This window comes from Malus domestica, chromosome 15 (genome assembly GCF_042453785.1).
Source record: "Malus domestica chromosome 15, GDT2T_hap1".
NCBI classification, from domain to species: Eukaryota; Viridiplantae; Streptophyta; class Magnoliopsida; order Rosales; family Rosaceae; genus Malus; species Malus domestica.
The window spans coordinates 38,529,147-38,539,894 of record NC_091675.1 but is presented as its reverse complement, the minus strand read 5'-3'; positions in this window follow the sequence as shown (position 1 = coordinate 38,539,894).

Sequence of the window (10,748 nt, the reverse complement as noted above, 5' to 3'; positions counted from 1 at the left end):
TATAACGTTCAAGGTGTTTCTTAGTCACAAGTTAGCTTCCACTTTCTCCAACTCTGCACAAGCATATGCATACCCACTTTCTCTCTTTCTTGTGACTCAATGACGTTGTGTTTTACTCCGTCGTGGAAACTATAGTGTCCTTGACAGACCCCGACTTGTTCCCCTAGCCTGAGAAGACCGTTGCTAATGTATGTAAATGTCTGTACTGACCCCTGGATCGCAGCCTAAAGGAACACCGCTTGTTATTCTTATGAACTCATAAATTAGGTTTGCTGAGAATGATCTCAGACAAGTTGAAATCTTTTGGGCTACAGTGGACCAACCCCCATTCACGGATCTAAAGCCCAGATGGGTCTTGATCCCTTCTACTTAATTCTCTCTTGAGCTTGTTGTCACTCAGCTTGCTTGAGAATCTAAGCCCAAAAATTGATGGTTTGATTCCTCACTTTTTCTTTAGCCTAAATTATTGAGCCTGGGTTCTGTTAACCAACCATTTTTCCTAGATGGCCCATAATCGATGTCAATCCCAAAATTCTTGGGTTATGACTTACTTTTTCCACATAAGGGTCTTGAAAGCTACCTGATAGGAGCATATTTATGCGACTTAGTTAGCTTGTTTTCTTGCATTTATGTTGTTAGTTCTTACTTATTATAGTGTTTTAAGCTATTTTCGTGTGTTTGTAGGTCCAAATGACAAAGTTAGCAAGAAAGTGCAATTTGGAGCATTTTGGAGCAGTTTTGGGCATCAAATGGATATCATACGTGGGGAGCACTTGGGATGGACATTTTTGAAGTTCAAAAGGCTTGGAATATGCTAAGGAGATGAAGAAAATAAATTCAAGACAAAGAAGATAAGGAATCAGCTCAAAAGGAGGAACATTATCCAAAACCTTATCCAACCTTATTTTATCCAAACTAACCTTATCTTATCTTATCCTATCCTAATCTCATCATACCTTAAATCTAGCTGCAAGGGGACTTAAATATCTATTTCTATAAGCTATTTCTAGAAGCATGCCCTTCTAGAAGTCCTAATTTCTACCACAAAACACATTGTTTCTAGAAACCCTAAAATAGTGGAGCCTATTCCCTTCTAGAAGGCCTTGCCTTGCCTTGCACTCCTCTCCCTTTCCCTCCAATTTGTGCCGCACCTTTCCTTACCCTTTTCCCTCATGGCTTCTGATTTAATTAGCCTTTTCCTTGTGGATTTGGGTTATTTAAATCCTTTTCAGAAATTAATTGGGCCAAACCTTTTTCCTGGTGGACTTATACCTTTGTGTCGAACCCTAAGGGCCCTAATCCTTGATTTCTGCTAAGTTCTAACCCTTACCTAATTCCCCTATGGTTTGCTGTGTGTTTATATACATATTTTTAGCACAATTTCGCACCACCACCTCCCATATAACTCAGAAACACATTCAGCCGCAATTCACACACCATTCTACAACCCTTTGCTTCAACTTTGGAGAAGAATGAGCCTTTGCCGTGGCTTCCATTGGAGAAGGAAACCTTGTGCGCAAGCCACCTGCAACCATTGGAGTTCTAAGAGTTCTTTCTTCCTTCGTTTCATTTCCATGTTTATTTTCTGTTGCTTTTCAATTGTTATGAACATGTGGAACTAATTCCTTTTTAGTTAGAGGTGAATTCAAAGTCATGGACATATGTTTAATATGAATTGATTACTTTCAGTTTTTGTTTCGTAAAACATGAATGTGATTTACTTATCTGTTTGATTGAGAACTTATTCTTGTGTGTTGATTAAGGATGCATACTTAGTTTGCATGCATGAATCTGATGCTAAAATATAAGGGAGTTTTACCTAATAGTTACAAACTTATATTTACAAGTAGTGAAGGTTGCTAGTCACAATCGTGTTAAGTAGATTCTTGGCAGGAGTATCATGCAGTTCATAATTACGAATGCCATGTCAATGCTTATAATTTTCATAGAACGTAATGATCTTTGATATGTATCCCTATCATGCTGTTCATATAGGGAACTTGATAAAAATAATTTGGTTGCGATGCGTTGTCCGGTCAATTCAATGAATTTAGGGAAATTTGAGAGTTAATTAGTGCATTCACGATTAATTTAGGGCATTGTCATTCATGGTTTAAAGAAACAATACTAGAAATCGATTTATGTTGCATATGTTCATGTGTGGAGAAGGACCCTCTAACTAGCTTTTCACCCTTGAATTCACCTTAATCTTATTTTAACTTACTTTGTTTGCTGGAATTTACTTAGTTTTGTCAAATTCGTCTAAAAACCCCCTAGTTCTTATTTGGTGTCTTAGTTTAGTTAATTTCGTTCAAATCTGTCCCCATTTGGTATTTTGAGTCAACTTTGTTTAGAATTCGTCCAAATCACTCTTTAGTAGTTGTTTTGAGTCTTTTTAACTTAGTTTTGCTGTTTTGAGTCAACTTGGTCAGTTTTGAGTCATAAGAGTCTAGTTTTGTGTTTTTTATTCAAGTTTAGTGTTTTAGAGTTTAATTTGTGTAGATTAGCAGCCTTTCTAATCCCCGGCGTAAAACAATCCCTACTTACATATACTACAATCATAGGGTTTTAATTTGAGTGTTGGAATATTTCACATCAAATTTTTGGCACCGTTGCCAGGGATTAGCAAACTTGCTAATCCATTGTTTATTTTCGTGTCTTTGTGTTTTCTTTTAAGTGTGTCTATGTGTTTGTGTGTGTTTGTGTGTCCTTGCCGTGCCTTTCACCTGGTTGGTGATCTTGTTTTTTTTCTTTGTTTTAGGTACTAGTTTATGACTGGTAGTTCTTAACCTATTAGTGCAAACATCTTGGAGTTCGACGACAATTTTGAACGAACTTTAAGAAGGAAGAGGAAGCATCCAGAACTTAATCCACCTAGTTCAAGTTCAGAGGCTGAATCTGAATTTGAAGAACAAGAAGAAGAAGAAGTCATGGTAGCGGACAATCGTACAATCAAAGAACTTTTAGCCTCGGGGTTGGACAATGCCGTACCCCTTTGCATTCAATATCCCATGGCTGCCCAAGGAAAAACCGATGAGTTCGAGTTAAAGTCAAGCTTGTTGCACCATATTCCCAAGTACCATGGGCTGTCCATGGAAGATCCAAACAAGCATTTGAAGGAGTTTGAAGTGGTGTGCTCAAGCATGACACCAATCAATGTCGATGGGAGCATTCTGAAAATGAAGGCATTTCCATTCTCTCTTGTGGATAAGGCTAAAGATTGGCTATACGAATTGGCACCCGGAATGTCACTTCTTGGGAAAGCATGAAACGAGCATTTTTGGAAAAGTTTTTCCCAACTTTAAGAGTCATTCTTTTGAGGAAAAGAATCAGTGGCATTCAACAAAGCCAAGGCGAATCCTTCCCAGTGTATTATGAGCATTTTAAAGGTTTAGTTGCTTCTTGCCCTCAACATCAAATGAAGGAGGAGATGTTACTTCAATATTTCTACGAGGGACTCCTTCCAATTGAAAGACAAATGTTAGATGCCTCAGCGGGTGGTGCTTTGGTTGATAAAACACTGGTGCCTGCCAAGATCTTAATTGCAAACCGAGCTTTGAATGCACAACAATACGAAGGTGTTGGACAAAGAGACACCCCATGGCAACAAGTGAATGAGGTAAGTGCAATTTCAAAACTTTAATCTCAAATGGCTAATCTTACTGTTCTTTTATCGCAGGTTGTTGAAGGATCCAAAGTGCAAGGAATTACACCAAATGTATATGGTGTTTGCTCTATGCAGGGGCATCTCAATGATCAATGCCCTCAATTGATAGAGAATGGAGGATGGGAAAGTGCAAATGTCGTAGGCTACCAAGGCCACAATCAGCCACAGAGTGATCCATACTCTAACACTTATAATCTGGGCTGGAGAGATCACTCGAATTTCAAGTGGAGAGAACCCCAACAACCTCAACAACAAGAAGGATATAGACATCCACCTTCAAAGCTCTATCAAAGGCCATTCGCACCACCACAAGTCCCACCACAATTGCCCAAATAAACTCAGGTTCGTCATTAGATAACGATACACTTCTTAAATTACTAACTTCATTAACACAAGGCCAAAAAAAATCAAGCCAAGGAGATGAGTGAAGTGAAGAAGCAAATAGAGCAGATTTCAGAGTTCATGGGGCAGTTTCGAGAAGAAGGAAAACTCCCTAGTTCAACCATTGTGAATCCAAAGGGAAGCTTTGAATCTGCCAAAGCCATCACGCTGAGAAGCGGAAAAGAGGTGGGAATCAAGCCAAACACGTCCAAACCAAGTCAAAAAGAGGAAGAAAAGTTGCTGATTGAAAAGGATGAGATGGACAAAGCCACGGCAATGGTGGAATCATCCTTGCCGCAGCCTTCCAAGGGCCCTAAACCGTCACTATCAGGTAAGATTGTTCCCAATTCGATCCATTCTAATCTAATTCCACCCAATGCACCTTTCCCTCGCAGATTCATGCAATCAAAGTAGGAAGAGAATGAGAAGGACATTCTTGAGACGTTTAGAAAGGTGCAAGTGAATATTCCACACCTTGATGCAATAAAGCAAGTTTGAAGGTATGCTAAGTTTTTGAAAGAACTTTGCACAACAAGGAAGAGGATTTCAAACAAAGAAGTTGTAAAGGTAAATGAGAATGTTTTAGCCGTTTTGCAAAGAAAACTACCACCAAAATGCAAAGGTCTAGGTAGTTTTACAATTCCTTGTGGTATTGGAAATACCAAGTTTGAGCATGCTATGTTAGATCTAGGTGCATCCATTAACGTCATGCCATACTCTATTTATGCATCTATGAACCTAGGAGAGATTAAAAATGATGGTGTTATCATTATATTAGCTGATAGTTCTAATGCATATCCAAAAGGAGTTTTGGAAGATGTTTTGTTGCAAGTTAACCACTTGATATTTCCAACAGATTTCTATGTGCTAGAGATGGAAGATTCGGCCCATTCCACACCCTTGCCGATCCTACTTGGAAGACCCTTTATGAAAACAGCCCGCACTAAGATAGATGTGTTCAAGGGGACGTTAACAATGGAATTTGATAGGGATGTTATTGATTTCAATCTTTCTGAATCTATAAAATATCCTATTGATGGCCATTCATGTTTCTCTATTGATGTATTTGATTCATTGGCGCAGGACTACCTTGACTCATTGGAGAGGGATCCTCTTTAAACCACCATAGTACACGGATTGGGACTTAACAAACAAGAGGCAGAAACTATGCACATTCACGGCAAGAATGAGAATGCCCTTGTTGTGCCCCTTAGTGCAGAAATAGGATAGATGGTTGCTGCCCTTGAGTCATTGCCATAACATCTTGATAAGCCTCAAATCCCAATTCCAATCCCTGTTTCTACTAACAAGTTGTTACCTTCGGTGATTCAGGCACCCATTTTTAAGCTTAAACCATTGCTGGATCATTTGAAGTATGTCTATTTGGGAGATAAAGAGACCTTGCCCGTCATTGTCTCTTCATCACTCACGTCATTGGAGAAGGAGAAATTGATTCGGGTGTTGAAAGAGCATAAAACAGCCATTGGATGGACCTTGGCCGACATTAAGGGAATTAGCCCTACAACTTGCATGCATCACATACTTCTAGAGGAGGGGGCTAACCAACTCGAGAGGCTCAACGCCGACTCAACCCTCCAATGATGGAAGTTGTAAAAAATGAGATTATCAAGCTCTTAGATTGTGAAGTCATTTACCCTATTTCGGATAGTCGTTGGGTTTCACCGGTTCAAGTAGTTCCAAAGAAATATGGAGTCACGGTGGTGAAGAATGCAGAGAATGAACTTGAGCCCACGCGTATCCAAACAGGTTGGAGAGTTTGCATTAACTATAGGAAGCTCAACGCCACCACAAGGAAAAATCACTTCCCTTTGCCGTTCTTTGATCAAATGCTTAAAAGGTTAGCTAGTCATTCTTTTTATTTCTTTCTTGATGGTTATTCAGGATATAATCAGATTGTTATAGCTCCAAATGATCAAGAAAAGACTACTTTTACTTGTCCATTTGGTACTTTTGCTTATCGTCGAATGCCATTCAGTTTATGTAATGCACCAGCCACGTTTCAAAGATGCATGGTAAGTATCTTTCAAATTTTGTTGAAAAGATCATTGAAGTTTTCATGGATGATTTTAGCGTATTTGGTGATTCGTTTAATGGTTGTTTAAAATATCTCACTTTAATCTAAAACGGTGCATTGAAACCAACCTTGTGTTAAATTGGGAAAAATGTCATTTTATTGTTAAACAAAGCATAGTTTTAGGTCACATGGTCTCAACAAAGGGAATAGAGGTTGATAAATCAAAGATAGATCTTGTACGCTACTTACCCTCTCCAACTTCGGTGAAAGAGGTTCATTCTTTTCTTGGACATGCAAGATTCTATGGGCGATTCATCAAGGAATTTTCTAAGATTTCCCAACCCCTTTGCCAACTTCTACAAAAGGCTGTGACGTTCAAGTTCGATGATGAATGTGAAAAGGCCTTCAATCACCTCAAAGAGATGCTAACTTCGACCCCCATCATAGTCCTACCATATTGGAGCCTTCCCTTTGAGCTTATGTGTGATGCCTCAAATTATGCATTAGGAACTGTTTTGGGACAAAGGAAGGACAAGAAGCCACACGTCATTTATTATGCATCCCGGACCTTGAATGATGCACAATTGAATTATTCCACCACTGAAAAAGAACTTCTAGCTGTTGTATTTGCCTTAGATAAGTTTCGTTCTTATTTACTTGGAACTAAAGTTATAATTTACATTGATCATGCAGCTTTGAAGTATTTGCTCACAAAGAAGGAGGCTAAGCCAAGGCTTATTCGTTGAATGTTACTTCTCCAAGAGTTTGACGTGGAAATCCACGACAAGAAAGGGAGTGAAAACGTGGTGGCTGACCACTTGAGTCGTTTGGTGCACGATGAGAACCCATTACCTATTCTAGAAACATTCCCAGATGAGCAATTGCTATCCATTAAGGTAAGTGAGCCATGGTATGCTAATTTGGTGAATTACTTAGTGACTAAACAAGCTCCAAACACCCTTAATAAGCACCAACGTGATAAACTTAAAAAGGATGCACGGTTTTATGTGTGGGATGACCCATATTTATGGAAATATTGCCCTGATTAGATTCTTCGTAGATGTGTGCATGATTCTGAATTTCATTCTATTTTAACGTTTTGTCACACTTATGCATGTGGAGGACACTTTGGTACACAACGCACAACACTTAAGGTTTTCGAATGTGGATTTTATTGGCCTACTATCTTTAGAGATGCTAGAACCTTTTGCATAACCTTTGATCATTGTCAAAGAACGGGTAATATAAGTGCAAAAGACCAAATACCGCAGCATCCTATATATTCTGTTGAGATTTTTTATGTTTAGGCATAGATTTCATGGTCCTTTTCCTTCTTCACATGGTTTCCTTTATATATTACTTGTCGTGAATTATGTGTCGAAATGGGTGGAAATAAAAGCCACCTGTACTAATGATTCTAAAGTGGTTGCAGATTTTATTAAAACTAACATATTCGCAAGGTTTGGAACGCCAAGAGTACTTATAAGTGACAGAGGTTCCCATTTTTGCAATCGAACCATTGAGGTGCTGCTCAAGAAGTATAACGTTACGCATATGGTCTCAACACCTTATTATCCTCAAACGAGTGGGCAAGTCGAGGTGTCAAATAGGGAAATCAAGCAGATTTTGGAGAAGACGGTTAGACCAGCTAGGAAAGATTAGAGCTTGTGTTTGGATGATGCATTGTGGGCATATCGTACGGCTTACAAAACACTAATTGGGATGTCCCCATTTCAGCTCATCTATGGGAAATCATGTCATATTCCGGTTGAGTTAGAGCATTGTGCATATTGGGCCGTCAAAACATTCAATATGGACATTGATGCTGCTGGAATCCATAGAAAATTGCAATTGAATGAGCCTGAGGAGATTAGGAATGAAGCTTATGAAAACGCTCACATCTACAAGGAGAAAACCAAGGAGGCCCATCACAAGATGATTCATGGTAAGACATTTTCTGTAGGGCAGAAAGTGTTACTCTTCAACTCCCGCCTTTGTTTGTTCCAGGGTAAGTTGCATTCTAAATGGATTGGACCTTTTGTTGTTACTAATGTTTTTCCTTATGGTGCAGTCCAAATTCAAAGTTTGAAGATGGGACATGAATTCAAGGTCAATGGGCACCGTTTGAAGCCCTACTACGAGACTTTTGAGAAGCATGCTGTGGAGGATATACCCCTCCATGCCATTGGCCCTATTGAAGCTTAAATGGAGATATCGTCTGGCTGGAAGACATTAAAGCAAGCGCTTCTTGGGTGGTAACCCATGTGTTCAAACGAGGGCGTGATGGAATTCTAACTCCATAACTAGATTTATGTTCTTAAACTCTACTCTTTATTGCTTTTACTTTGCCATGATTGTCGTGTTTGTTAGATGTGTTGTTTGCCAGTTTATGTGTGAGTCTAAATTTGAAACATTGAGGACAATGTTTGGTTTAAGTTAGGGGGGTAAACAAGTGTTTTTATTGAAAATTCATGGGTTTTTATCACCTAGCACTACTAGAGTTGTTTCTCACTGTTTTTAAGTGTTTTTAGTGTGTTTTGAACTATTCTAGTGTGTTTAGAAAGAAAAATACGAAAATTTGAAAGAAAAAAAAAAGTAGAAAAAGTTTTAAGAAACCCAAAAAGAGTCGTTTAGAGTCGTTTTCGTGTGTTTGTGTCTTAGGGTACCTTCCAACACAATGATGAGGATTTGGTTTTTAATTACATGATTGTTAAAGAAAGTTACAAACATGGATGGAAGTTTGATATGTTCTTTGGTTTATGCTTGGTTGTAGTTGTCGTTACGAATTCACATGTAATCACAAAGGAGAAAATCAGTTTTTGTAACATGTTTGAAGGAAGGAACTCAAACTTACACAACAACCCTGAGAGACTTGAGCCTAAACTTTATTTGGAGAGTTATTAATCTGTGATTTCTTGTTTTCTAAAGTTGTTGTATGATCTCATTATTCTTTGCTTGGTTGCTACTTAGAATGCGTTTTATCATTTTAATTCCAAATACTAGAACTCATTCCCGTTTCATTCAAAGCTTAAAATTGAGTGCATAACATATAACAAGATGAAGTTGTTTAGTAGTTACCACCAAAGCCAAAAAAACCTTCATCCCATGCATTTGTTTTTTAGGTTTAACCCATTTGAGCCTTATTTAGCCTAATTTCCTTTTTAGCCACATTATCTCAACCTAGCCTAGAATATGACTATCCATACCCTTGTTCTTAAAGTATAGTGGAGCATGACTTAGAGGGAATTCCTTTTGATCAAGCATATTGCAGAAATCAAGTGTGGGGGAAGGTTAATTTGTGTAGATTAGTAGCCCTTTTAATCCCCGGCCTAAAACGATCCCTACTTACATATACTACAATCATAGGGTTTTAATTTGAGTGTTGGAATATTTCACATCACTACCCACATTCACTATACATGTTGCATATATATTGTGTTTGCTCCAAGTTCATGTATTAGTCCTGAACCTAAAGTTTAGAAAAAGTGCTATAGAAACCTGAAGTTTCATAAAATGCACCACTAATGTTGAAACCAGAAGCTTCACATGATTAATCAGTTAAACAAACCATGTACTAGACTGAAGTTTTACTTTGATACTTATGGATGATTCTTCTACACATATCATGTCCTAATTCCAATTTGGGATAAATAATCCCTTTATGACTTGTATTTTGATACCTAATAGCACTTTTATAGAATCTAATTACTCCTTGTATTATGTAAAGATGAGTTAACCGAGCCAATGGCCAGAAGCATACCTTCTTAACTTTCCTTGTCTCACTAATTTGAAGTGACTCCATTTGCCAAAATCAATTGATAATGCTTTTTTGAAGCTTGAATTAGGGTAATTGGCATAGGGACCACGACAAGAATAGGAAACCGGCCCACATGAACAGTAATCAGGGCTCACCAAGTTGTGACAATCTCAAGTGTGATTCTTAGGTATGAAACCCCAAAACTTTAAGAATTCAAGACTACAATCCTAAACCTCAACCCTGCAGAATCTTTGATTTCACTGGTTACACACCTTTTGTGCCTGGACCAATATTGTTGAGGAATACCATTTCGGAAGAAAGGATTTGGGCATGAAATACCGCTATCGACCAAACTTTGCTATACTTATATGTAATCTCTAAGTTTTTTTAGATTTAATCTTGATGTTTATTTTCTCGAGTCTTAATTCATTTAGGCAAATAAATACATGTGATCCAAATTTAATTAATTCATAGTTAGGTATGTTTTGTGGGGAAGTTAGTGAAGGAATATTTTGTGAAAACATGTTCATTTAAGCAACATCAATAAGCATGCAATTAACAATTAAAGGCGGAATCATGCTTGCATGCACTTAAAAACAAAACATTAACCATGAAATTCAAAGCCTAGTAGATTGGTGAACCAAGACTCAACTCAAATCAAAGTGAGTTGAGAAATATACCTTTGTAGATTCCTCTTTGCATAAGCAAAGGCTAATCACCCAAAGAGAGGGCCTTCATTCCTTGCATCTTAAATCTATGGATTTGGATAGATGAATAGGTTTCTCCAAGTTCCCAAAATAGGGAACCTCTAAGTCTCTTCACCAAGGAGAGATTGGAGAAGAAATGAGTGACCTTGGAGTAGTGGGATTGGAAGATGCACCCCCAAGGTGGCCGGCCTCTTTAGAGAG